The following is a 27,073-nucleotide window of genomic DNA, read 5'->3' on the forward strand; positions in this document are numbered from 1 at the left end:
AGGTCTTCTCCCCTGACCTGCAGATTTAGGTATCCAGCTGCCTCCTGCACATGACCACTTGGATGTCTCTCAGGCACCTCCCTCCACAGAGTGAGCTGTGAACCTCCTGCTCCCTCCTGCCGACACCACCCTAGGCTGCTTCTCTTAAACCTCCTAGGGTCTCCCAGATCAGCAGCACTGTCCCACTCCTCCCTCTGCCCCCACCAGCCCCTACCTTCTCTGACTCACACCACAAGGAGTCCTGCTAAATCCTGCTGATTTTACTTCCTAAGTAGTTCTCAAAGCTGCCCATGGTTTCCGCCTCTGTTGCCGATATCCTGGTTCAAGGCACCGTCATTGCTCACCTGTAATACTGCAAACAGCCTCCCAGCTGGTCTTGCAGGCTTTTGCCCCCTTCACATTAGATACCCTACAGCACTGAACTTTGAGAAAGGTAACTCCGAACCATCACTTCCCTGTTGAAAACTAATTTTTCACTATTGCCCTTAAGATAAAGTTCAAAATCCTTACTCTGATTTTATAAGCAGCCCTCCAGGGAGACCAGCTTGTCCAAAACAGCCAGGGACTTCCCTGAGTATAGCCCCGGAAGGCCTGGGTCCTCCTCAGTGCCTGGCACACTGAGCAGGGCCATCACTCTGCTCTGCTTACCAACCCCTCCCCACCCCTGCGCACCCCTGCTATTTTCCCCTATTCTGAATTTCTTTCCTTTAATGCTGTCTGTCACCTGGGGCCTTCACACTCTCAGTCCTGTGGCCTCCTACTGAGAAATCTCTGCCTCCTTCTCTTTGCCTTTTAAACTTTTACCAGCGCCCCCAGATTGGTGGCAAGGTGTGGCAGGCCCGAGGACTCGCCCCTGCTCTGTGGCACTTTCTAATCCCCCCTGTGAGATATAGGCAGGTTATTTCAGTCAAGGGATTATTTGGATCTTCCGTCCAAGTCTGTAAGTGCAGCAGGTGGGCTCTCTCGTCTCTGCCCCTGATGTCACCCCACATCTGGCACAATGTCTACCAGAGGTTTCAGGGGTGGTGTTTAGATCACGACTTGTTCAGGCACAGCCTGAACACAGAGTATGTGTGTATCTGATATTTTGGCTCTTAAACAGGCAGCCTCAGAAACAGAAAACAACCAGCTTATAAATACATGATAAAAATGTCTGCTAGCACTCACGATTAAACATATGCAAATTAAAATAATTGTAAGATTCATTTTTTTACCTCCGAGATTCCTAAAGATCGAAAAGTGGTGGGAAGGCTGGGTCATCAGCAGGGTGGGGGAGTGTAAACCTGCAAGAATCCTTCTAGAACAACTGAGCAATCTCTGCCAAAAGTTCATCTGGACATATTTTTTGACAACTTCACTCCTAGAAATATGTTCGTCAACTATTCTTATGTATGAGCATGTGAAAGGTCATACAAGAACATTCAACAGATCATTGTGACCAAGGAGGAAAATATGGAGAAAAGACACTGCCTCTTCATCAAAGAGAGACTTATTAAATACACTGTGAAAGTCCTTCTCACAGAGATTGTGAAGTTTTTTAAATGAGGTAGATTTACACATGTCCATTCGAAGCAATCTTTGAAGCAAAACATTTAAAAAGGTACATGATGTATATATTTTAAATTGTGATTTTAAAAGAAAATGTACATATGCATAAAAATGTACACAGGCATAAAATATTTCTGCAAAAACATGCAAGAAACTCTGAACACTAATTAGCCCTGGGGAGAGAGACCGAGGTTTGGGATAGGCATTGATTCATCGTAGTTTCTGTTTCGGGTGTTTAAATATTTTAATGTAGTCATGAATTACCTTTGCAATTATTACCAAAAGAAAACTCTGAGTCTTTTTTTTACAAGAAAGAAGCCCATGAATTTTTATTTCCCTTTGATTCAAGTAATTTCCTCCTTCTGTCCCCCCTTCCCTCCTTCTTTTCTTCTGTTCTCTTCTCCATTCTGAGCAAATTATCTTTCCAGAATCTTCTAAGAATATTGAAGATCAAATGAGACGAGTTTCCCACCCCCGCCCAGATCCAGGCCTGACTGGGTGAGCCCATCCCTGCCGACTTGCTGGTGTGGGCTTCTCTGACCCGATGGACGTGGCACCTCTTGTGCCGGCCTCTTGTCCTGTCAGATCACCTGAATGGAGATTCCAGCCGGGCCTGAGCTTCCGCCTGCAACTCCTCCCAGCACCTCGTTTTTCCTTCTTTCTGCCCCCAGGGCCACGCCGTGTGGAATGTGTGAGGAAACTGTGTTGCCACCCTGACACTGTGGACACCTGGAGATAGGACGAGACTAAGAAGCCAACAGGTGACTTGTGGGAGCCAGTGGTGGATCAAGACTGTACTCACCACTCAGTAGGGGCCCCTGGTGTCAAGTACCCATTTGGCACTGGACTGATCAAGTCAACCATTGACATTGGATTGTCTCTCCCTCTTCCCTGTCTACTCTCCCCAGCCTCTCACTCCTGTTTCTTGGGATCACTTCTGAAAGTAAACTACTAGCTCTTGGTGTGGAACTGCTCCTTGTGGGAACCCAGTCTGGGCTGCCATCCCTCCCAGTCACTGTGCGCTCTGGCCTCCTTGGACACCTGAGGATCAAGATAAAATGATTGTCCCTGCGGAGCTGCTGTCTCTGAGTCTCCCTGGGGTGTAGCTTTTATCCTCTAGGTCCTCATGCCAGTCTTCCCTGCCCCCCACCCTCTGTCACTGTGAGGATGGCATCTGTGAACCTAGCTATTCTTCTTTAACATTGTCCCCAAGTCAGACAGAAAAGAATATTACAGATTTTCCAGGTAGGAGAATCTGTTCTGCAAATAAACTATATCCTTCATGCTGGGATCATCTAGCCTCCATTTTAGATCCCTAAACTCTGATTTGGTGATTTGAAAAACCCGAGAACCTTTGGGTCTAACCCTGATAGGCCCCAGATTCACTGGAGGGCGAAGGGCATATGTGGTTTGCTCATTTGGAGACCAAGGCTTCATGCACAGAAGGTGCTGGACCAGCCTGCCGATCCCTGGCTTAGGGTCACTATGGTTCCATTGCCGTCTGGTCAGAGAGCCTACAAAGGGCTGCTGATGCCTTTCCAACAGGCCTGGAAAAGTGACTTGGTGGTCTCCCCTTCTTCTGACCCGCCCTTTCCTTCCTTCTCTGTGTTGTGCTTTCAAAACAAACCACCTCTGCTGGCTCTGGTAAATTTCAGCGAGGGAAATTTCCAGTTGGGAATGAATGGTAAGAAGACCTAGTGGAGGGACACTATACATAACTTGTCTTTAACGGCCATGATAACATAATTGCCTTTTCCCTGCTGCCTGCCATCAAGAAATAAATAACGTTTTCATTTGAAAATCAAACCAGAATAGGGTGCACAGTCTGCCAAGATTCAATAAGGTACGTGTAAATATGCAACATGGCTGTATTATTTACAGACCTGACTATAATTTTCTGCAGGAGAATAGGTTCATTTGGGCGCTGTGCAGACCCGAGTCGACTTAATCTGACAAAATCAAAATCCGCCCTAGAAGTCTAGAAGTTTAGAGCTAGAGAGACCTTCTGGAGTCACAAAGTGTAAAGCCCATCTTCTCCCCAAGGTCATGCGATGACAAGATGGGGACATGCAGGGAGGGAGAAGAGACCCATTCTCCCTCACCTCCTAGAGAAAGGCCTTGATTCTTAGATCCAGTGAAGGGAGCACCGACATCTTTTTACCTCCTCTAGCCAAGATTTGGAGGTTGTAAATCCCCACTGTTCAATTGAGAAAATAGGTTTGGAGAATGAAGTGACTTGTTCCAAGTTGCACAGCTAACCTGTGACGGGGACTGAATTGGAACCTGATTCCAGTTTAAGGCCAGTATTTTTCTATTCATTATGACATCTTAGTTGTTCCTGGTTTCTGGACTCTTGGGTCAACTTTGATATCTCCACAGCAACAGTCCTGTTTCTCCCACCCCACCCCCACTCCTCAACACCTCACTCTGATCCCCTCTTTCTCCCAGGCCCAGGGCTTGCTCATACTGTGGATGGCTTGAGCCTCCCTAAGCCTCCATCACAGGTGCCTTCTTCTGGACATACTTCTTGCTTCTTACTCCAAGCCCATTCTCAGTTGTTTTCTTCACTTTCTCCCAGAGTGGCCCTTTCCAAATAGAGCTATTTACAATTTCTTTCTTCCAAAAGAAGAATTAAAAATGAAAACCACATTTTAGGTTCCCTCTTCTTCCATTACTTTCATGCTCAAATCCAAGCCTTTGGCCTTGGCATCCAAGGCTCTCTGCAACAGGGCTCCTGCTGTGCCCCTCATGCCCCATCACTGTGCTGCCTGTACTCCCACTGCGGCATTGGTCTTGCAGTATGGCCTTATAGAAGCACAAGGCATTGAATTCATTTTTGTGTCCAACAGAACATCTGCCACAGGGTCTAGACATAGTAGCTGCTCAATGAAGGTGTTGAAGGGAATGGACTTTTCCTGTTCTCTGCAGCGTGTTTGTACAGCATGTAAGACCGACCACACCACTCCATGTGGGGTGGGGCAGTTCTGGGACCGCCCTCCTTCGTAGCAGACACTCTCCCACAGAGGGGTGAGATCTGCCCCTGTGCAGAGTGACCCAGGACTGGCTGACCTAAGCGAAACTCATGAACGCCTTACTAATACAATTCAAATAAGTTTTTCTGAAATCATCATAATGAGTTGCCTGCTGTTTTCTACAAACTTTATCTGAATGGTGTTGATGTCTTTACTGACTCCCCGAAACTGACCTGCTCAAGACTGGGTAAAGAGGAGTGTTGTCAGAGTCTCCCTAGACATGGCAGCACCCTGTTCCAGTGCCTTGTACTGGGGTCCCGAGACGCTTTACGAGGAGTGTCCAGTCTAGTGGGGACGGAGAAGGTGTGTGCAGGGTAACAACCCTGCAGGGAAGTCCTGGGTGAAGACAAGGGGGTGAATACAGACACTGTGTAGTGAGCTGGGGTGGCAGGGATCAAGTGAGATAATGTACAGAAAACGTCTACACAGGGCCTGGCAGAGGCTCTATGAATGGTAACAAGTCTTGTCCTCACTGTCGCACCTCCGGGTGGGCACATGGAGGACCAAGGCCTCTTAGCCCGCATCTGACTGCTGTGCTTCCTCCCACCCACTCCATCTGCTCATTGTGAACAATGAGCTGCACCAAATTCTTTTCCTCCCTGGAAACAAAAAGCTGTTCCTTATGCTGGGAACCTTCTGTTCCCAGCTCTTAGCAAAACTGACTCCATCCCATCCTTCTGGCCTCAGGGTAAATGCCACCTCCCCAGAAAGGCCTTTCCCGACACCCCCATCACCCCCAGAGTTATTGTCTATCCCGTCACACTGGCTGTTTCTTTCTTTGCAGTTACCGGAAGCTGTAACAATTTGGTTTATTTTTTTGCTTTTATTTATTGTCCCATTGGACTTCAAGCTCCAGAAAGAGACGAGTCACCCCTGTGTTCTCCACTGCTGCACCTCAGGGCCTGCAGTGTGCGTACTGCAGGATCGGCCTGTGGCTGCTCTCCCTTTGTCTGGGACAGCTGGCCAGGGCTCAAACAGAGAGGTGCGTCTGACGGGAACCTCGCAGGGCGAACAAGAGTTCACCCACCAGGGGTCTGGAAGGTGAGGTGCACCGGGCCTGCTTTTCAGTGGGAAGTACTGAGAAGAGAGGCCTTGTTGTGGTCAGCAATTCTGTCCAAGAGAAGGCAGGCTCCTAGTCAAAAGTGGATATTCAAACAGAAATGCCTTGAGGGTGGGAGGGAAGGAAGGGTGGTGGGCACCTCATCTCGCTCTCAGGGGCTTGGGACTCAGACTTCCACCCTCTTACCTGGATTCTCCTGCCAGCCTTCTGAGTCGGAATGTGTTTTTATCAAGGTAACCTGCCCACCAGGCAGGGGGAGACCTTATCAGGTGGCCAAGCCCAGTTTTCAGCCAATAATAATGAGACGTATTATCATTTATTGAGCCAGTACCGAGTGTCAACCATTGTACTGGGCATTTTATATCTGCGTAAGCCACAGTTCCTGGGCAAGGTTGCCATTACTTCCCCATATTCTGAGGCTATAACTAGGATTCAAAGAGGGGGAGTGACACGTCAAAATTCTTGGAGTTGTGACATGATGGATGGAGTTTCAGACCCAGCTACATCCGACTGCGGAACCAGTATTCTCAACCACAACCTCCTTTGGCCGGTGCACCTCACAGGTGAATCAATCACTTAGGTTTGGCTCAGACCCTTGAGGGTGAGTCAGCATAAGTCTGGCTGCCTGAACTTGCTCCTCTCTGGGAAGCTGATATAAACCTAATCCTTAAACTGACAACATCTAGGGCGAGGCTCTGGATTTTGGTAATCCCAGATAGGGCCTCTTCTCCCTAGGGCAGGACCCAGGGGTACCATGGGGGTGAGTGATTGCAGAAACTGTGCCTGGCTCTGCCACGGAGTGGGGTGGCTGAGAGCTTGGGCGGAGAGGCAGACAGACTGGTTTGGAAACCAGCTCCTGCCCCGAGTAGCTGTGTGACCCTGGCCCGGGCAAGTTCTTTGCCACTTTACACTTCAACTCTTACCTGTAAAACGAGGACGAGGAACATCTCCGGGGTTCTCATCTATGCTATGAGGATGACATGGGAGAACGTATAGAAAGGGGTGCAGAGAGCAGGAAGAGTCATAAGCTGGGCACGTAGCAAGTCCTTGTCGATCAGCGGGCTTTATCTCACTGTTGTTAATAGTCTGAAGGGGAGGCACTCAGAGTAGAGTAGGTTGGAAACTTGGCGCCATGTGATTTGGGGAAGTCAAGACCCATAGTCATCTGTAATGACACCTGTCTCAGGGTTAAAGGATTGCATGTCTGTGCTTGACACACACTGGGTGTCAACAATGCCCATTCTTTCCCCATCTTAGGTAAACCCTATGACCTGCCCAGGCGAAGAGATTGTGGTCACTTTAAGGCCTGGAACCCTGCCTCCTGTTGCCCTGGTTTCTTCCCCTCACTCCCCAGCAAGCCCCTAGACTTGGCCTTGCCCTCCATGGTTGTCTTATCCATGCTGTGGGTTCTCACCACCCTGACTTCTGTCCACGTGTCAGTCATGCCCTCCTGGTATTCCCTGAGCCACACGGCAGCAGCTACACAGTGAGGCACCCCAGGCTCCGCAGCGTGGCACCCAGATTCTAAAGCTGTTATCTACCGCCTGTGGAACCTAGGTCCAGCCATTCCCACCTCTGGGCCCTCATTTCCACATTCGTGAAATGAGGACACTGGGCCAGCTCCCCACATGCTGTAGTATTTGTATGAGTGAATTATTCCTTCCTTCCATCTTTCCATCCATCCATCCATTTATCCATTTATCCATCCTTCCCACAAACTCTCAGCACCTTCTCGGTGCTGTTAAGGAAGATTGTAGGAGGAGTTTAAAGGACATGCCCCAGGCCTCACACTCCTCACACCATGGTGAATTATACAGTCCTCTGCAAAATAGGATGCATCTTTGCAGGGGACAAGCAGTATGAGCAGATGGCGGCAGAGGGGCACTTGGTAAGTCTTGCCTGAGTCCCTGCACCAGTGGTTTTGCAGTGGCAGGCACCCAGAAGTCGGCCCTGCTTCCCGTGGAGATGCCTTCCCTTGCTGAGCGTTACTCAGAGCCCTGCAGTGTCTGCCTCCCTGCACCCGTCCTTCTCGTCCTCTTCGTCCTCCTGGAGAGCAGCACAAAGGTCCTGTTGTGGGCCAGAAGCCCAGGCAGCAGGCGAGCCTCTGGGTGACTCACTATCTTGCCATTTCCTTTGTGTGGCCCCGCAGGATCCTTGCTGGAAGCCACTGTGTGGCTGCCTGGCTCGGGGTGGGGGCACTGGCATTGATCTCTAGCATCACCCCTGCAGGAAGGGGGAAGGGGATGGCCCCGGGACTCACAAGCCTTTTTATGTAGCTGGGGTCTCCCACACACAATGCCGCATAAGGAAGGTGTCTGGCGCAGGCAGGAACAGCAGGATGTTTGCAGCCTGGGCAGGAATCAAAGCGCCTGCGGTGGGGGAGGCATGTGGTCCCCATCAGGCAGTCCTCTGCTTCCGGTGCCCTAAGCACATGAAAAGTGAAAATTAACCACGGAAGGGAAGGGCCGGATGGCTTGGGAAGCAACGTGGGCTCCCGGCCTCCTGGGGGATCTTTGGTCCCTGCTCAGATGCCCTGTCAGCTGCTACAGAACCCATCTGAGTTTGAGACAGTTCCCAGGCCTGGCTCAGGCCTGGGACTCCTTGTAATCTGTTCCCTGGCAAGGCTCCAGCTAGTTTGTGGCCAGAGGCAGCCTGGCCAGGGGCAGCTTGGCTAGGGGCACCTAATGACCAGTGAGAAAGTAATCGAGCCTAGGAGCCTAGAGATGAGTTCTCCCAGAGGTTAACTGCAACACCTCCAGCAAATTTTAACAGTGGAATTTCAGGCATCTTTTGCAGTAGGTTTTAAGGCATAGCTCCTAAGACTCTTCCTGGCCTGGCTCCTGACTCCTCTTCTGTTTTTCGATCTACTCACCCACCCCTTCAGCTTTCTACTCTGGCCACTGTGAACAACTTGTTCTTTCCTGCTCACACTGTGTTCTTGCTCACCTTCAGGTTTTGCACAGATTGTTTGTTCTTCCATCCTTAGGGGCATGTGGTGAGTCCTTTCCTTGAAGAGCGAGCTCAGGTGCCACCTCCCACAGGAAGCGTTCCCCTGGAGTCAGGCATGGAGCTATCCCCCACGGAGCTGTCCCTCTTTGGCTGTCCTCTGAGAGCCCTTGCAGAGACCTGTGAGAGCACTTACCACCTGGCTCTGTGATTCCCGCTGGCTTACGTGAAGGAGGGCACTGAAGCAGTGAGTGCATGAGTGAGTGAATGAGTGAACGCAGGGCTTGGGGAAGGAAATTGCTTCACACACCAGTGGCCTGTGGGTGGGTACTAAGACACACCCTACAGGAAGCCTAAGAAAATGGCTCTAATTCTGTCTTTCCTTTTACAATTTTTAGGCATCTCTTGTGAAATGGCAGGTGCTATTGTGAGGTTGTTGCCCTGGACTGAGGAGGCACCCGCACAAACGAGGGAGGGTGCATTCATCATCAGCATGGGGGGGTCAAAGCCAGCTCACAGTTTGTAAACAGACCGCTGAAGCATAAACATGCACGGACAAAATGATGGGCCCGTCAGCAGTCTGTCTCTGAGAACAAACAATGCAGGAGGCATCGAGAATAATCCCACACACTCCCACGGTTCTTCAGGGTTTGCAAAGCTTTCACCACCTGTAGTCTTATTGGATCTGAGTAGGCAGGGTGGAGATAATTCCCGTCACTGTTTTCGAGATGAGCATACCACACTTAAGGGAAATGGAATCTTGCTTAAAAAGTGGGAAGAAAAAACCCAAGTTTTCTGTAAAGTGACCCTCAGAGACTAGTGGGTGTCAGGTATCTTGAAGGTGAAAAAGACGTGGTTCTTGCCACCAGGGAGATCCAAGGTTGTCAGGGAGATCCACGTGACAATGCGACCTTCACGATGGGAACAAGGGGATATTGAAGTTTTGAGGAGGGAGAGGTTTTCTTCTGGCTGTAAGTCAGGGAAGGCATTGTAGAAGAGGAGACTTTTCATAGCATCTCCAAAGGTAGTTCAGAGTCTCCTGAAGATGAAGAGGAGAAAGGGAGGAGAACCCAGTGAGAGGGAGCTGTGGGGGGGCGGGGGCTGTGACAGGGAGGCAAGCCACCACAGGTTTCCTCTCTTTGGCTAGAAGGTCTTAGTCTGTCCTTGTTTAATCCAATAAGGACGACAAGGGCAGACACAGTGGTTGGTTAATGTGAAGGTCCTAGGAGCTTTTGCAAAGCACCCTTCTCTGGGCCTCCCCAGATCTCAGCAGCAGTGAGCTGAATCATCACGTTTAAATAGGAAACTTGGGTAGTAGTTGGAGAGGCGTGAAAGGGGGTCAATGGAGGATTATGTTAAGGTAAGAGAAACATACTACAGTATGTCCTAGGCTGAAAGGAATGATCCAGAAGAAAGGCAAAATAGTGCCCAAGCATCATCAACTTGGACATCAGCCTGCATCTGCTCTAACTGACACACAGTTCCCTCTTATGGGGTCTTCTTCATGACTTAGTGGGCAGGCAACTGGCATGTTGGGTCCACACCCATCATCTTCGCCCTTTTCTGTTCCCTCCGGTTCCTCATCTGGTCAGCCCCAGCAACACCTCCGCTGGTTATAGGGAGAGAAAACCAGAAATATCCATCCAGGTGGGCCTGCCTGCTCCATCCATGTATCTCTTGGAAAGGAAACACAAATACAAGTAGAAGGTTCTGAGGGAGATTGAGCCAACCTGCAAGTAGCCCTTAGCTACGTTGTTGTTTAGATTCATTTATGGATGATGATCCAACCTATCGCCAGTCACCAGGAAGCAATGCAACCCTCCCCCGAACTCCATTTGTGCTGACAAGGTGGGACCTGGGCATCTTGTACTTCTGATTCTCATCAGCTGACTCAGCCAGGCATGGACACTCAAAACTGGACTTCAGTCTGGGTCAAGCGAGTCCGATTCTTTCTTGATGGGATTTGCACTAAGAAACATAGAGTCTTAAGTTAGGAGTATGCTCAAGCTGAAAGGTCCTGAGACATCAAGACAGGAACTAGGACTAAGTATAACAAAGCAGGATCCACAGGCAAGCCTTTATTATGAACACGTGCGTGAAAAACAGAGTCTTGTGCAAAGGTCCAGTTTGCCAAGAGTACAAAGAGTTAGAGACAAGATATTCTTTTTTAAAAAAAAATTTATTGATTATGCTATTACAGTTGTCCCATTTTCCCCCCTTTATTCCCCTCTGCCCTGTACACCCTCTCCCACTTGCATTCCCCCCCACTCTTTAGTTCATGTCTGTGGGTCGTTCATATAAACTGTTTGGCTTCTATATTTCCTATACTATTCTTACCCCCACCCCCGGTAGGATTTGTCAGCATCCAGTGAGGTGTTTGGGGCTCCATAACACCTAATCTGCCAGTCCCCTTTCAGACGAGAAAACTGCAGCTCTAGGCAGGAGTAGGAAAGTTCTCCAGGTCAGCCAAGGAAGACACGAGGCCGGAATGTGGTGCAGGTTTACCACAGCCGTGTGCGTCCATGCCCTTTCTCTGTTTTCTGGAAGGCTAGACAGGCCACTAAATGTCACTCACAAAGGAATTTCGAAATGACCTACCCTTAAATTAATGGCTGAGGCTGGTAGTGGGTGGGTAGAAGGAACAGATTATAACAAAAGCCCCATTGCATGAATTTAGCAAAGCTCTGAACCACACAGACCAGAAGTCTACAGAAACATTTGACAAAATGGTTAGTTTTTGTTCAATAATCCCAGGACTCAATTTATAATAAGCCTTGGGCAAGACCCCAGTCCAAAAGCCTTTATCATTTTACAAAGCCCTCTTGAGACCACACAGGGCTTCTGGCTCCCAGAAACAGCGGGTGCTGTTGCTCTCACAGGTAATGTTGTCACTAACGCACAAGGGGAAACAGAGGCAGAGACACCCATGATGCAGGACAGCGGGGAGGGGGACAACATTAGATCCTCTCTGGGGTTCTGTCTAGCTGGAACACCTTGGAGATGGTGTGCTGTTCCTATCTCCTGAAGCTGGCAGCTTTGGATGTCAGGAGCCTTAGCTGGAGAAGCTGGGAGGGAGGCAGGGGAGAGCGGTGGAGAAGGAGAGAGAGATGGTCTGGGAGTGAGAAAGCCCAGGATAAACTGAAGGTAGATGAAAGGGCAGGCAGACAGAGCCAGATGAAAGCGCAGCCTAGAGCTGTGAGAAGGTTGGACCCAGCCTGTGTCTAACATGTAACACAGGTCTCCAAACTTAAGGGCCCATCAGAATCACATGGGAGGCTAGTTGAATTCCCAGTTTCTGGGGGAATCTCCAGAGACTCTGAGTCTTCGGTGTGGCCAGAAGTGGCGTTGTGACCAGTTCCCCAGCTGGTCTTACACAGGCAGTCCTTAGGCATAACTGGCAGCAAAATTTTCCTCTGTGGACGTCCATGACCTGCTCTGCAAATTGACAGGTTTGTCAAAGACGATTCCTACTGTCCCTGTCAACTTTAACTCTGGGCTGCTCAAAGGCTTCCATGTCACCTCTGCCCAAGCTCTCTGGCCTTGTTATCTCTCTTGACATAGCTATTTCCTGAGCCTTTTAATTTATAAGAGAGGCAAGTTGTCAGCTACCTGTGCAGCTCTGGAAAAGGCCTGCAGATAACAGATTCTAGCACCTCCATCTGGTCTGCCCATTTGGATAAGAACAAGGCAGCTTCATGTGTGTTCATATGGGTGTCCAAATGGGACAGAGTCCCTCTCTCTGGAGGCTGTGGCTTGGGGCCAGGACAAAACCACTTCCAGGTCTCAGGTCATAGGACCATGCGGGATGATTTATTTAAGGAAGAAAACTTCAAGGGCTTAAAGGAAATTAAACATGTATATTTCTCCAGCAATTATGCATGTGCTTTCCCTTGAAAAATAGTCCCCATGCCCTGTCTGGAAAAAAAAAGCCAATTTCTCAATGAATCTGTGTTCTAAAGGCATCCAGAGGGGTATGGTGTTTTTCTAGCAGTGAAAGCCACATGAAAGTCTTTGCAGCAGGTTTGCAGTGTTTCTGCCGCAGCTCCTTTTGGGGCGGACTGGAGAGTCAGGGAGTCCTGTCTGGGAAAACGAGACAGGCTGGGCCTGAAACATTGATTTCTGGTTCAAGTTTCTCAGTGAAATGTGAATAAGGAATTTTCCACTTCTTTTTGTCCTGATTCACCTTGGCGGAGTCTTTGGAGTCCCAGACTGGGGCAGTCAAAGTCTGTCTCAGGTGGGCATTGAGCCAAACTTGCACCCCAAATGAATAGTCCTCTGTACTGTTCCAGTATCAGTTGTCTCCTTTTGGCTGGGAAAAGACTCCATCCATCTGACTTCTGCTTTAACCATTTTTGCTTTAGGAGGAACTTGGCCAGAATGTCAGGACAAGAGAATGTCATAGTGCCATGTAAGTCCTTATCACTGAATGTGAACTTAAGTGGGTGATATGGATCCATTTGTACTAATTGAATAGCTAGCATATGTCAGGCTTATTGCCAGACTTTGGGAATCAGAAGGTAAATAGGACACAGTCCCTGTTCCCCAAGAGTTTATAGTCTTATGAAGCTGACAGTTGTGCAAATATCAGCCAGGGAAGACTCTGATAAACAGGACAAGAGTGAAGCAGAGAAATGGGGGAGATATGTTCTGGCTGGAAGGCACTGGGGAACGCTTTGTAGAAGAGCGGGCATTTGCACCGGGTCTTGAAGGATAAGTGGAACTAGAGAGATGATGGAGGGGAAGGGGACAGGGGAAAGGCTGTCAGAGAGAAGTACTGTGGTAGAACATCCCTGGTACACGGGCGTACAGTAAATAGTCTGGGGTCACTAGTGGGTAAATGTACACAAAGAGGAGTAGGAGGTGAGGCTTGGACAGAAGGCAGGGACGGAGCTACGAAGGGAACTCTAAGACATGGTGAGGGTCTGGACTTCACAGGGCAGTGGTAAACAACCATCAAAGGGCTTTGCGCTGGAGAAAGAGGAATTGGATTTAGAGAGAACAGATCAAAGTTTTTGCAATACACCCAGCGAGAAATTAGTTTCACCCATGTTAGGCTGAGGAAATGAAGGTCAAGGGCAGAATCAAAAGATATTTTGGAAAAGAAAAAAATTTCATTAGTTGACCAGGGGCAAGAGGGCGAATGTAATGATTCCCAAATACGTGCTGATCCCTAATTTGGACAATGACTGGGGGTGGTAGGATGGCTGATGGTGACTCGCACAGGCCCTGGAGTCAGAAGACCTCCACCCAGCGGCAGGGTGTCCCATTTCCTAGATAGAAACTGACCAACTTCTTCATGCGTCCATCTCCTCACCTCTGAAAGGGAATGGGCACATTGCATAGTAAATACGTTGGCTATCATTGTATTAAAAGCCCTACCATTTTCTGGTATCAGTTATTTCTAAGGTCCGAGAGGGTCTGTGACTTGGAATTTAAACGAGGTACCCTGTGAAGGGGGAGTGCCTGGTGTGTTACTTCACTTACCAGGGTAGGATTCACTCTGCCCATTGTTACTCTCCACCTGGTAACTCATTCAACAATTCGGTTAAGTGATAAAATGTTCTTTGCAAAAAAGAAAAAGAAATGTCTCTTTTGAAAATGAAGAACTCTAAGGAAATGTTGTTTTTTGGGCAGAATATGGAAGTTTTATGGGGGAAATAACTGCCAGAATAGCATTTGAGAATTTGAGGTTTCTCAAAAGAGTCCTGCAAATCATCCTTTGCATTCTCACTGGAAAAAATTGAAGAGTGCTGTGCTATGTGGGGTTTTAAAACCATTAAACAATATAATACATAAAAAGCCCATAAAACATACCAGCAAAACAAACTGCTATAAAATGAGCATTTCCCTAACCGACACTCAGGTCAAGTAACAGAACATTGTCAGCCCCGCAGATCCCCTTCCTCTCGCACCTCCTCCACCAACAACGAACTTCGTCTTGACTTTTACGGCAGCCACTTCCCTGACTCGCTCTCCTCTCTCTACCCAAGTGTGCACCTCTGGTCCCTGAACACCCAGATTCCATTTCGATCAGCTTGACCTCCCTATCACAGAATCACACATATGTACCCTTTCGTGACTGGCTTCCCTTTCTCAGCGTTACTAGCAATAGCACCTGTGTGGGTGTGAGTCTGAAGTTTGTGCATTTTCACTACCACACTAGAAAAATATACCACAGTTTGCTCGTCCATTTGACTTTGGATGGGCATTCGGGTTGTTCTGCTTGGGGGATATTTTGAGCAGTGATGCTGAGAAAATTCTCAACCACGTGCATACATTTCCGTTGGGGGTTTTCCTGAGCATGGAATCGCTGGGTCATCAAAAGTGGGAGTAGATTTATCTTAAGGAAACGCTGCTAAACAGTCTTTTAGAGGGGTTCTACCAGTCCACACTTCCACCAGCAGGGATCAGGAATTTCCAACTATTTCCATACTCACCAGAACCTTCTACCGTTCATCTTCCTTCCATGTTTTATGTCTAAAGGAGGTTTGAAGGGCATCCAGGCAAATAATCAGAGGTTAGTGTGCTGCCAGATCAGTTTCAGGTCTAAAGAGCCATGATATTCATAAATATAAGTACAATGGGTTACCTTTTCAGGGGAAGACCCATAATTGCACTTTAAACATGCAAAAGATTATTGTAAACCTCTGCATGGAGTCCCAGAGGCAGGCTGACTTCTGGGTGATAGAGGTGGAGCTGTAAGGAGATAAAACGGATTTTCAGAAAAGCTTTTGAGATGGAAATGGAGGCAGGAATGGAGAGCATCAAGGGTGCACAGAAGCAGGTAGAGGCCCGGAGGGAACAGCTCTGGAAAAGAGGTTTTAGGTTTTGGAAGTAGGTATCGCTTTGGGTCCATTGTTTTTTAAAATGTACATAAATGCTCTAGATTGTTCTTTTCACTTGCGATTTGTCTTTTGCCCCCCCAAATATTGACCTAGTTTATTGATTTTTAATGAGTATATGATATTTGTTTAAATTTGAACATTAAATTTACTTATTCATTCCTATATTGATAGATATTTTTAGACAATGCTAAAACAAACATATTTTTTAAGATATGGAATAAAATAAGCTGAAGCAAATATGGCAATTTTGGATGTTGAGTATAAGAATGTCTTATATTATTTTCTGGATACTTCTGTATATCTGAAGTATTTTGTAATATAAGTATGTTTTAATACTTAATATTAACCTAAACATGGCACACAGAGAAGAGCACTTGAATAGGCAGGTTCCAGAGTTTTTCGGGCTGGGGTGACCAAAGAGCCTGAGGAAACTATAGAGACCAGACATCTAAGGGGTCAACCGGATGCAGCTTGGCCAAAACCTTATGCTTGTCCCAAGCCTCAGAGGTGTCCATGTGGTTCAGTTCTGGAATTAGACAGGTATGGTAGGATCCGATTCCAGTGCTCACAGAATGAGACTTTTGGCAAACTCTTCAGTTCTCAGCCTTTTAATCAGAAAAACTCAGGGGATTATATCTATCAGGCAGAGCTGTTATGAAAGTAAATGCAATCGAAGACATAATTGGCAGTTACACCAGTTTGCATTCGATGAGGGAAGCAGAATAACTATGGGTGATAGAATGAAGGATCTGTTATAGGAATATGACCATCAGGATGTGGAAATTGCAGAAGAAAAGATCTGGAAGAGGACAGTTGGGGGATCAAAGTCACTCACCAGGGACCACAAAGTGATGCTGGTTCTGTAAGGTCCTGCCTTTGATGGTGGTCTGAAGTCACCACAGGTCAGCCGGAAAGATGGTTGGGGGAAAATGCTGGACATGAAGCAGAAGGGAGCAAGGACAAACTAGAACTCACGAGGACAGGGCTCATTTCATAATGATCAATCAGCTCAGGTCTAATGGTAATTTGGTGGCCCATAGAAGGCATTTAGTCTCAATCAGGCCCAGTAGCAAGGCAGAGGCTTTTTTAGAGGCAGACGGTCACCTGTAGAGTATGGCATAGTTTTGCACTCAAATCCTAAAGGGCTGTGCTATGTCTTACCAATAGGGACCGGTTAAGGGCTCCACACAGCTTCCTTATCTGCCACAGACATTTCTAGTACAAATGGATCTGCTGAATCTTATGTTCCATACAGGTGGCAGAGTATAGCTTGTTTGCCAGGCTGGATCTGTTGCAAAGTCTCCTCATTTTCTGGACCTCACTCAAAAGTGGCAGCTGTTCAGGTTACTCAATAAATTAGCTGAAGTACCAAGCTTAAATGAAGTACAGTTGCCTGCGAAATCCAGAGGTTTGTGGGGCGTTCTGCCATTTCCTCAGCAGGATGAGAGACCAGGTGCTACAACACCTTCACTTTGGACGGAATGTCTCAACATGTCCTTATGGCCGCACTCAGATATTTCACCAAAATAGCTGGTCCTTGATTTTTTTTTGAGATTTATTTTCCTCCATCTTCTTGTTTTTGTTTTCTTAAGGTATTCAGAGTAGCAGCTATTTCCTGCCCACAAGAACCAATCAGCATTATCATCAGCACAGTAGGCCTGTGTGATGTTCTGTGGAATGGAGAGGCTATCAAAGTCCCTGGGGTTAGATTATGACAGGAAATTGGGGGGGCTAATAAGGTCCTAAGGCAGGACAGTGACAGTGTATCGCTAGCCTTGCTGTCTGAGAGCACACCACTCCAGGGGCCTTTATTCAGAGGTATGGAGAGGGAAAAAAGCATTTTCCAGATCAGTAGCTACCAGAGGTTGTGTTGATTTTCTTCAGTAACAAAACCACATCTGGAAAAGGAACTGCAACTTAGGTTACCACTGATTAAGTTTATGATAATCCACTGTTACTCTCCAAGATCCATTTATCAGGCCAAACAAGAAAGCTGAATGTGGGTGCAGTGGGATTCACCATCTCTGCATCTTTCTAGTCCACGATTTCTGACATACCTCCAGAAATATATTTTTTAATTTAATCTTTTGTAGATAGAGATGATTCTATTGTCTTCCAATTGACTTTTCCTCCCATAATAGCTCTTACTCCATGGATAAGGTAAACAATGTGGAGAGTCTACTAGTGGCTGAGTATGTCTTTTCCTAAAATGATCAATTCTGGAACCGGGGGAGTAACAACAGGGTGTTCAGGGACACATTGAGCCCACTCTGAGGTGAATCCAAGCCAAGGCTCCATCGATCACTTGACCTCCATAAGCTCCTGTGTTAACTGTGGACCATGGTGGCATTTTCAGTCTCCTGAAATTAATCATTTCAGAGCCAATACCCAGTAATTCTTGAAAGATGTGGTCATTTTCCTTTCCCCAATGCAACGTCACACTAGTAAATGTCCTCGGGTACCTTTGGGGAAGGCTACACAAAGAATTACTATATAGATTTTGGGCTGACTTGTAGATCTTCCTTTATGGGATCAACTTTCTTTCATTCAAACAGTGATGAGACTGAGTGAGAACTTACTGAATTGATTGAGGGAACCATATTTTTCTACTGTAATCAGGTCACTTCTGTTTACCAGGGGTAGAACTTTTCAATTTACATAAATCAAATAAGACTTGTGTAGGCCACTCATCAATTTCTGTTTTCAGGATGTTATGATCAATTAGCCAATGCCAAAGAGCTCTCTCTGTGGGTTAAACCATTCTGATTAATGCTTTGACTCTGCTGCCCATTATGGTAACCACTACACTCAGATGATTAAGTGTCTTATACTTGACTTCTACCACCTGGACGTCCTATCATCTCCACAAGTTCATGGAACCCACTTCAATGGCTATTAGAGGTTCTTCAAAGATACTGAGGCCCCCTTTGTGGTATTCATACCATATCACAAGTCCTTGTAAAGAGAATATCCTTGGGACCCTCTTGGAAATGTAATGAGATAGATAGGTGGAGAGACAGGTCTCATATAATAAATCTATGCTGGAATTCTGATTTTCTTAGCCTTTGGCCACCTTCCTCTACATGATGTCAAGAGAGTTATAGTATTTCAATTACACCAGGGATAGGCCATCACTGGGTCTAGAATTTATAGTTCAGTAAACCAAGCAAAGCGTTACTCCAAGTAACACACTAAATTGAAAAATCTGTACTCAGTGTACCTATATTGACATATTTGGCCTGGTTCAGAATTGTATTCCTTTTGCCCTGATATAACATCAATAAGATCCATTTTTAAACATATTTCTCAGGTTCCTCTGAATATATATCGGAAGAAGTTTGCAGTTCTTTTTTGTATGACATTTCACATGGGTCACATTTTATTCTATAATCCCTGGGACCTGCTGGGACTTGTGTCTAGTTATAGGTCTAGAAGTAATGAGACGACCTACAGATGGGTGTTGAGAAGAATCAGTAGTTTTCTGCAAGGCACTTCAGGCGCTTGGTCCTGGTCCAGGTCCAATGGAAGCTTTTTTTTTTTTTTTTTCCAGAAAAGGTAGACTGAGCTCTTCAGTTAGGAGGAAAGTGCTGCTACTACTTATAAAGGAGGTTCAGCAAAATTTAGAATTCAAGCCCCCCCAGCTTCATCTGAGTCTGCCCAAATGCCTGTATCCCAGTCTTCAGGGAACCACTTCTCAGTCAATGTCCTAACTTTAATACAAGGCCCTATGAAGTTGCAATTTTAATTTGCACAATTCAGCCCAAGATTAGAGTTTAGGGTCAATTTTGAGAAATCTTGGACCTGTAGTCATAAATTCTATGGGTTTTCCTTACCCACTCCTTGAGTTAGGGACTGAAAGCCCTAAGGTCCTAATTTTCTTTCTCCAGCACATTTAGAAGCTCCCTATCAATCCCTTTCTCCTCCTTACTTTCACTAAAATGATCTACGGTGACTACTTATACCTTGCCTTCCACAGGCATTTAATTACAGGTGTTTCAAGTTATATTTTAAGTAGCTATTTTGGCACTGCATGCCATGAATACCAGTGTCCTCTTTACCACTGGCCTCAGGATCATCATGCCTTAAATCTAATCAAACAGAGAACCCATTCCAGAAAACAAATGCAGGACCAATTCATAGAACTCAGCCTTTAGATTCTTTTCCTTATAGTTTAAGCAGAGAAGCAGAGTCACTCGCAATGATATAAAACAAAGAATTTTTTGCAGACATTAGAGTTTTCACAATTGTGAAAGAAGTTGTGGATGTTAAGGTCTGGAAGAGAAAAGTTACTAACTAGGGACCACAAAGGACAACCGGTGAATAATTCTGGGGGAGACTTGCCTCTGTGTCTCCTGGTGGTTCTGAAGTTACTGCAGTCAGGAAGACAAGTTAGGCCTAAAGCAGAAGAGAGTGAGAACAATCTGGGAGGCATGACTGTCTCTTACCATAGCTAACCCTGACCAGGTGGTTGGCCTATGGAAGAAGCTCATGTCTTTGGCCATCGAGCTGCACTCATGCCTGACACAGGGCTCAGTGGGAGCTGGAAAGGCTGCAGAATGGGATCCTGCCCCATGCCAAGGAGGTGAGTGAGCAGATCAGTGACAATGCTTGTGCACCTGGGGACATGCACCTGATCTTCAGTTGGAATAATTATTCTCTTGCTCTGCCTTCTAAATCTCATGCCTACTTTTCAGTGGCCAAATAAAAGGAGGGTCATACAAAGAAGGGAAATCTGGGAAATGTGGTGTGAGCTTCACTAGGCTGTTCAGTGCAAAACCACAATATCAGTCAATATTTGGTAGCTCTCATTTAAGGAGCTCAAGATCTAACCTGAGAATTAGTACCTAGAGGGACATGTCAAGAGAGAAGAACGAAGAGGAGCCATGTAAAATTGGAATATGAAGCAGCCTAAATAAATTAAAACTGTCTGTGAGATTTAACTCATAAAAAAATCAGGATCCGGGAAACCAGAAGGGAGGGCAGATTTTGTTCCAGAGCATTTCTCTGTTTGACATTAATGATGAGAACCCACCATGCCCTTTCAAAGCATTTTGTGGCCTGGAAAGCGCTTTCACATCCATCATTTCTTTCTGGGTAGATTGACCTTCTACTGCATTCAGTTATTCACTAAATAGGTATTGAGCATCTGTCCCATGCCAGGCACTGTGCTAGGTATTTTACATATGCTGACCCCCAGCACAATATGTCCTTTATATTCCACTTGTTGCTATTTTCCATGTAAAGAAATTGTGGCTTTAACATTGGGAATACAGAGATGAATATTCTGTCATTGCTTTCTAGAACAGGGGTTGGCAAACTTCCATGTAAAGGGACAGATTGTGCATATTTTAGGCCTTGTGATACAGTCTCTATTACAAGTGCTCAAGTCTGCAACTGTAGAGAAAGCAGCCAGACACTACACAAAACTGAATGGATGTGACTGTGTTCCAACAACATTTTATTTACAAAAACAGCTGGTCAGACAGATTTGCCTGTGAACTGTCATTTCTCACCCTACACCATGAGGTCACAATCTAGAGGAGAAACTAATGTGAACAGTTCACTATGAGACAATGTGGTGAGGAGCTGTATGTGCAGGCAGAGGACATAAGAGGTCAGAGAACTTGGTGAGGCCTCCACACAGCCTGTCTAAAATCATGGCCACTGTGGCCTGTGTTTCTAGATCACTACCATCTAAGACCCAGGAAAAGCTTGCAGACCAATGCAAGGTGGACCTGGTGCTTGTATCTGATCAGAGCATGTGTCTCCCTCCTGCATTGACTCTCTTTCTATGAACAAGCCTGTGGTGTGGGTGTTGTGGTCCACTTCCCCTGCACCACCCCCCACCGAATACTTCTCGAAACCCAGAGTTCTATGTCCTTGGCAGTGCGGAAGCTGTGGGCTTGGATCATCCTAGGACATGCTGCCCTAGGATGATACTTCCTTGTATACCTCCCCCAACTTCTTCTGATCCAGAGCATGGGAACAATGGCTCCTAGTAAGTGGGTTACCAGTTTATACTTCCTAGAATGCCCTCGGGGTAATACACTCAATGACCAGTCTGGCTCCCATTGGAGGAATGGAATCACACCTGTGGTTGGTTGGATCTTACAGGGAGGCCTGCTTCAGCTCAGTACAAGGAAGAACTCCCTGAAACAACGGAAGCAGCCTCAACCACAATGAGTCATCCAGGGAGACGAGTTTCTGACCAGGGGGTTTGGGGCAGTGGCTGGAGGACCACCTGAAGGAGAAGGACTCAGGAGCCTCTCTGTCCGGCTTTCCTGTTAACTAGCTGTATGACCTTGGACAAATGTCTTAACCTCTCCTAACTTGATCTCATCATTTGAAAATGGAGGTTATGCATCTTTCCTGTGACCGTTGTGATAATTAATGAGAACATAATTCAGATTCTTAGCATGCACCAGCCTGGCATGAAGTTCAAGTAAGACCGCCTTAGAGGACTCAGCCATCAGGTGGGGTGAAGTAACTACTGAGGTCTGAGGTTCACAGTTCCTTGATGCACATATCTAATAAGAATTCCTTTCTTTACATGAAATAATTTCAGGGAATCCTAGAAACAAAGGAATACGACCTCAGAGGATCTATGTGTGAGAACCCTAAAACTGGACATAAGAAAGGAACATTTACCAACACAAAAGGATTTTATTTGGAGGGGAAAACGGTTGTGAGACTTTTATGCTTTATGGCTCTTCATGGGCATGAAAGGCTGTGCGTAAAAGGCGTTCCAACATGAAGTATTTCCAGCCGACCTGAAGAAAGTCTGGCTTTTCGTTAAATTGTTGTTCTATCACAGTTGGCTCAGTTTTCCCCCTGCTCCCATAGTCAATCCCCACACTGCTGTCCACATCCATGGGCCATTTATATTTGTTCTTTAACTAGGCCCTTCCCCTTCTTTCTTCAAGTGTCTGTATTAACAAAACTTTCATGAAAGTTTGGGGTGGGGGAGGTGGAGCTTCTTAAAATTTTTGCTTGCTGCTTGTTTAAATGTATTACTCAATGAGTTGATATTAGAAATAGGCACTGATTCCTGTAAGTCCTCCACAAAATGGAAGTATCTGTATTTGTGAACCAAAGAAAGTGCAACTCCTTTTTCTTAATGCAGATGGAAGGAATCTCAAGAGACCAGTGAAGCGAGGAATTATCAAAGCTGCGTGCGGTATTTACTAAGTAACTTTGTGCCAGTGCCCGGGGAGCTGCCGCCACAGCTGCCAAGCCCGGTCGCCCTTGCTGACCGGTGCAGAAGGGGCTCACTGCTCCGGGACAGAGGAAGCAGGAAGTTTGCTGAACCCAGACAGAAGAAAAAGAACACATTCTAGAGAGTCCCAGCAGGTGGGGGAGCCCCTTCCCACAGGAGTCTCTTTTGACCCAGAGCACACACAATAGAGCTCTCTCAGAAGAGAGATTTTTTTTCCATGAGTTTCTTCTTGGCCCTGGGGATTTGTGTTCTAAGTGGCTTTCTCTGTGTGTGAGTTGTCTTGGCCTTTCTGAGTTTCTTTCCCTTTGGAACTCTCAGATCTTTCCATTGTGCGCCATGTCCTTATTAAAAGGCTGAGTCACCCTGCCTTGCACTTTGCAGCTTGCACATCCCCCCTTTGAATTAAGGTAACCTGGCCCATGTCTGGTGGCTCCGCGGGGGAAAGGGCACCTTTATCACCCCCTCTGGGCACCTGCACCCCTCCGGAGCATTGTTGAGGGACACAGGGTTTGGATGAAAAGGTGTCTGTAAAAGGCTGACAGGAGCTGCTTAGGCCAGATGACCTTTAAAGATTTTTTTTTTCCAGTTCTGAAATTCTATGATTCTAAAATGGTATGCAGCCCCCCAACAATGCTGTTTGAGGAAGAGCAGATGGAGCTAAAGATGTGTATGACTCAAAGGAGGCATTGGAGCTGCCTTTAAGATCCTCTGAATACAGAAATAAAGAAGACAGATTAGTTTTAGTATGTGCGGCCTCAGAAGGCAGAAATTTTGGCCGGAATTTTCTAACAGGATGGGAGTTTATAGTTCAGATAGAAAAGGAACTCTGGCTTAGCAGCTAGGGCCCCAGGTGTAAAGGCTGAACACCTGGTTTCAAATCCTGACCATCATGAGACTCTGGTCTAGTGACCTTCACTCACGGAGCCTCTGTTAAAGTTTCTCTCCCAGGTCACAAGGTGACAATAAGATGGGGGTGGCTTCTGCCATGGGGCTGTTGTGAGGACGGAATAGGATAAGGGAAAGTGCTTCTAAATTCTGAACATCTACAGATTTAATCTTATTGGCCAATAGCCTGATTTTATGTAGGACAAAACCAAAGTCTAGAAAAGTTAACAAACTCTTGTGATACCATAAAATATTGGTCTAAGCCAGTAGCTGATAAGGCCTCACTAATAATTATATTGGTCCCAATATACCCTGGGGTCAAAGTCTTTGTGGGGAACTTGGGGCCATGATGCAGCCCCAACTTTCCAGTGGGGTTTCAGTTACTGTAAATTTTCTTTTCTGATTATAAAAATAGTATATGCTCACGATATGAAACTTGTGGAATACAAAAGGAGGAAGAAGAAAAGTTTAAAACATTTCCATGATTCTGCTATATAGTTGTATTCACTGTTGAAATTCTGATATATATGTTTCTAGTCTTTTTTCTATGCATGTACATATTTGAACATAATTGGAAGGACATTTTATGTGAAGTTTTCTATATTGACGTATTATTTTTTACCTAAGAGTTTGTTACGCACTTTGCCATTAAAATTCATTAAGCAGTATTTAATGCTTGCTCAGTGGTTCAGTGTACGGTCACCTTAGATATCAAGGTTCTTTTCTAATTTTTGTTATTATTAAGAACATGTTGAACATTCATACATTTGTCCCAAATGCTGCAAGTTCTAACCCACCAGTAAGAAAATGTTTCCTCCAAATTTCTTCACATTATTTTGGCTTTTCTCTAAAACTCTTAAGTGTCTTATCTTTCATAGAGTCTCATAAATGTTAGTTTGCCCCAAGTGTTATAGGTTTACCTTGATGGCTTGTGTGGTGTAGAATATAATACATAATTGAGGCCCAAAGCCCCACTGAAAGTATGTTATTTTTTGAAAGTATGTTATTTAAACATATATATTTACACTATTTATTTTTGCCCTCTGCTGTTCCCAGATTTGCTGAGTTTCCCTTGTCTTTACAGGTTAAAGTTTCAGATCAGACACTTTCCAAATGGCCTTCCCACACCCACATTACTGGGAAGTCCCCTCCTCTTGAATTGGCACCACCGGTGGCTCACTTTGGGGCGATGGCATGTAGCAGAAATGACGCTGCTTGACTTCCACAGCGGGTCGTAGGAACCCTTGCAGCTGTGGTCTGGGTCTCTGGGCATACTCTTCCTGAGAAAAGGCACTGCAGATAAGAAGTCCAGCAATGCTGAGATCGCCGTGCTGTGAGGACTCCTAAACAGTCCACGTGGAGAGGCCCGCCAAGTCAGGCCCCAGTTCTTCCAGGCACCCCAGCTGAGGGTCCAAGCAAGTGAGTGAAGAAGCCATCTTGGGAACCCAGCCCAGCCTGGTCTTCAGGTGATCCCAGCCCCATTGTCACTCTGGCTGTAACCCATCCTCAGGTGGGAAGGGGCTACAGCTCTGCGCTTGCTCACTGGGAGCAGCTGAACCCAGTCAATCTGAAGACTAAGCTAGGTTTAAAGAATAAAAGATGAGTAAGACATGGTGCTGCTCATCCTCAGGGAGCCCTAGTCTATCATAAGAATGCTCATGAGGCAGTGACTGATAGGATCCTACACACACAAATAATGAGCCTTACTTCACTGGTTGCTCCACTAGGGGACAAGGTGATTCTGCCACAGAGTAGGGAGGGATTCTGAAAAGATGGCATTGAATTGCACTTAGAAAATGCCTGGGAGCTCACCAGTGGACAGTGCAGGGCTGACAGTCCAACAGAGAGGCTCATGTGCAAAAAAACAGCATAGCCTGCTGGGAGAAGAACAGGCAATAAAACCAGAGGGAGAGGTAGGGTCTGATGGCGACAGTCACACGTATCAGGTCATAAAGTAGAAATCTGGTCTAGCCGAAAATGGGTTTTTAGTAAGTGAATGACATGATGAGATGTGCTCTTAGAAAGATCACTGCAGCTACGCTTTTTTACCCAACAAATGTTCACCGAAGATTTACCTATTCATTGAGCTAAAAATGGTGTAGAGAAATGATGCCCAATAGAAATGCAACGTGAACCATAAATATTTAAAATCTTCTAGTAGCCATATTTTAAACAGGAAAAAGTAACAAGTAGGATTAACTTTATAATAATGTATTTTATTTAACCTAATTGTTCCAAAGTATTATTTAAATGGGTAATTAATATAAAAGTTATTGAGATATTTTACATGATTATATTCCAAGTCTTTGACATTGGTGTATATTTTACACTTTCAGCACATCTCAACATGGACTAGTTACATTTCAGAAGCTCAATGCACACACGTGGCTTGTGGGTATTGTACCCGGCAGGGCAGCTCTAGATTCAGAAGACACAGTGGGGAATGAGTCTGGGGAGGTCTCTGCCCTCACAGAGTTGATAGCCTACAGTTGAAGGGCAAATATTGAGAAGAAACCAGCAAACAAGTAAATCAGCAAGATTGTTTCAGAAGGTGGTAAGCAGTATGGAAAATATAAAACAAGTAGGATAAAAACATTAAACTATGGTGGTATGTGCCTGGGCAGGCAGGTGGTGGTGGCCAGGCAAGGCCTTGCAATGGAAGGGATGCTTACGCTGACGCCCGAGTGACGAGTTGGTGCCGGGTATACAGGGCTCTTGGGACAGAACCTCTGAGGCCTGATGAATTTGAGGTGCTTGTGGGCTACATGAATGGAGATGCTCAGTATTAATAGAGGTTCATAGAATTATCATAAAGTTGTTCTTCATTTTCTGCTTTTTCTCCTACCCCTTAATGGCATCGTGGATAGACTTCATCACTTCCAGTTAATTAAATCTCAGTCAAGTGAATGTACTAAAAGCCACTTTCAAATGCTTGAAATGGTGAATATTATGTTATATGAATATTATCTTTTAAAAAATCAGTTGAACTTCCTTTAACCCATCCATCTCACACCGGGTTCAGAGCTTTCCCTTCCCCCTAGCTGGCTATCCTTCTGCCTTGAAGAATTTATGTAGGAAAGGTACAGGCCTGTTCTTTTCATCTTCTTCTCCTTGTTCTGGACTTTTTTCCTTATAAATTGGAGTGGGAAGGGGGGCCAAGGGAAGTGAAGGTTATTTTGTGTGTCTGGCCTCATGTGTGGTAGGGAGGTGTCCTTGGTCTCGCTCTGGTTCTTTGAGCTTCCGTCGCCTGCACCAATATGGCCAACTCTCTAAGAAGAGTGAATATGTTATTTTTCAGCTCCATGTTGGTCCTTCTTGTAACAGACCACCCCTCAGGCCAGGGCCCTGCTGGCATTTATACCCCCGACTTCTGCTCTATGAGGGGGCTCCATTACTTGGCAGCCACGGGACAGTCCAGGAGCCACTATCCTTCCTGTGCTTGGCGCTTGCTCACTGGGAGCTGCAGGAATTGCCAGAGACACACTCAGAAGGCTGCAGGAAACTGGGAGGAGGAGCCTGTTTTTCCCTTGTCAGCACAGAC

At 46.1% G+C, this 27,073-nt stretch overlaps 1 long non-coding RNA gene across 1 annotated transcript; it reads right to left on the minus strand.

Annotated features, from left to right (window-relative positions):
• Positions 1 to 2,301: 2,301 nt before the first annotated feature.
• On the minus strand, positions 2,302 to 8,836 carry LOC119039002 (uncharacterized). Its single transcript, XR_008392054.1, has 3 exons — positions 8,587 to 8,836; positions 6,564 to 8,063; positions 2,302 to 5,712 (listed from the first exon to the last, which is right to left on the minus strand). It is a non-coding gene; the product is annotated as an uncharacterized LOC119039002 (long non-coding RNA).
• Between the last annotated feature and the right edge of the window lie 18,237 nt (positions 8,837 to 27,073).

The sequence above is a fragment of the Artibeus jamaicensis genome, unplaced genomic scaffold (assembly GCF_021234435.1).
Source record: "Artibeus jamaicensis isolate MK-2021 breed Jamaican fruit bat unplaced genomic scaffold, CSHL_Jam_final contig_466, whole genome shotgun sequence".
Taxonomy (NCBI): Eukaryota; Metazoa; Chordata; class Mammalia; order Chiroptera; family Phyllostomidae; genus Artibeus; species Artibeus jamaicensis.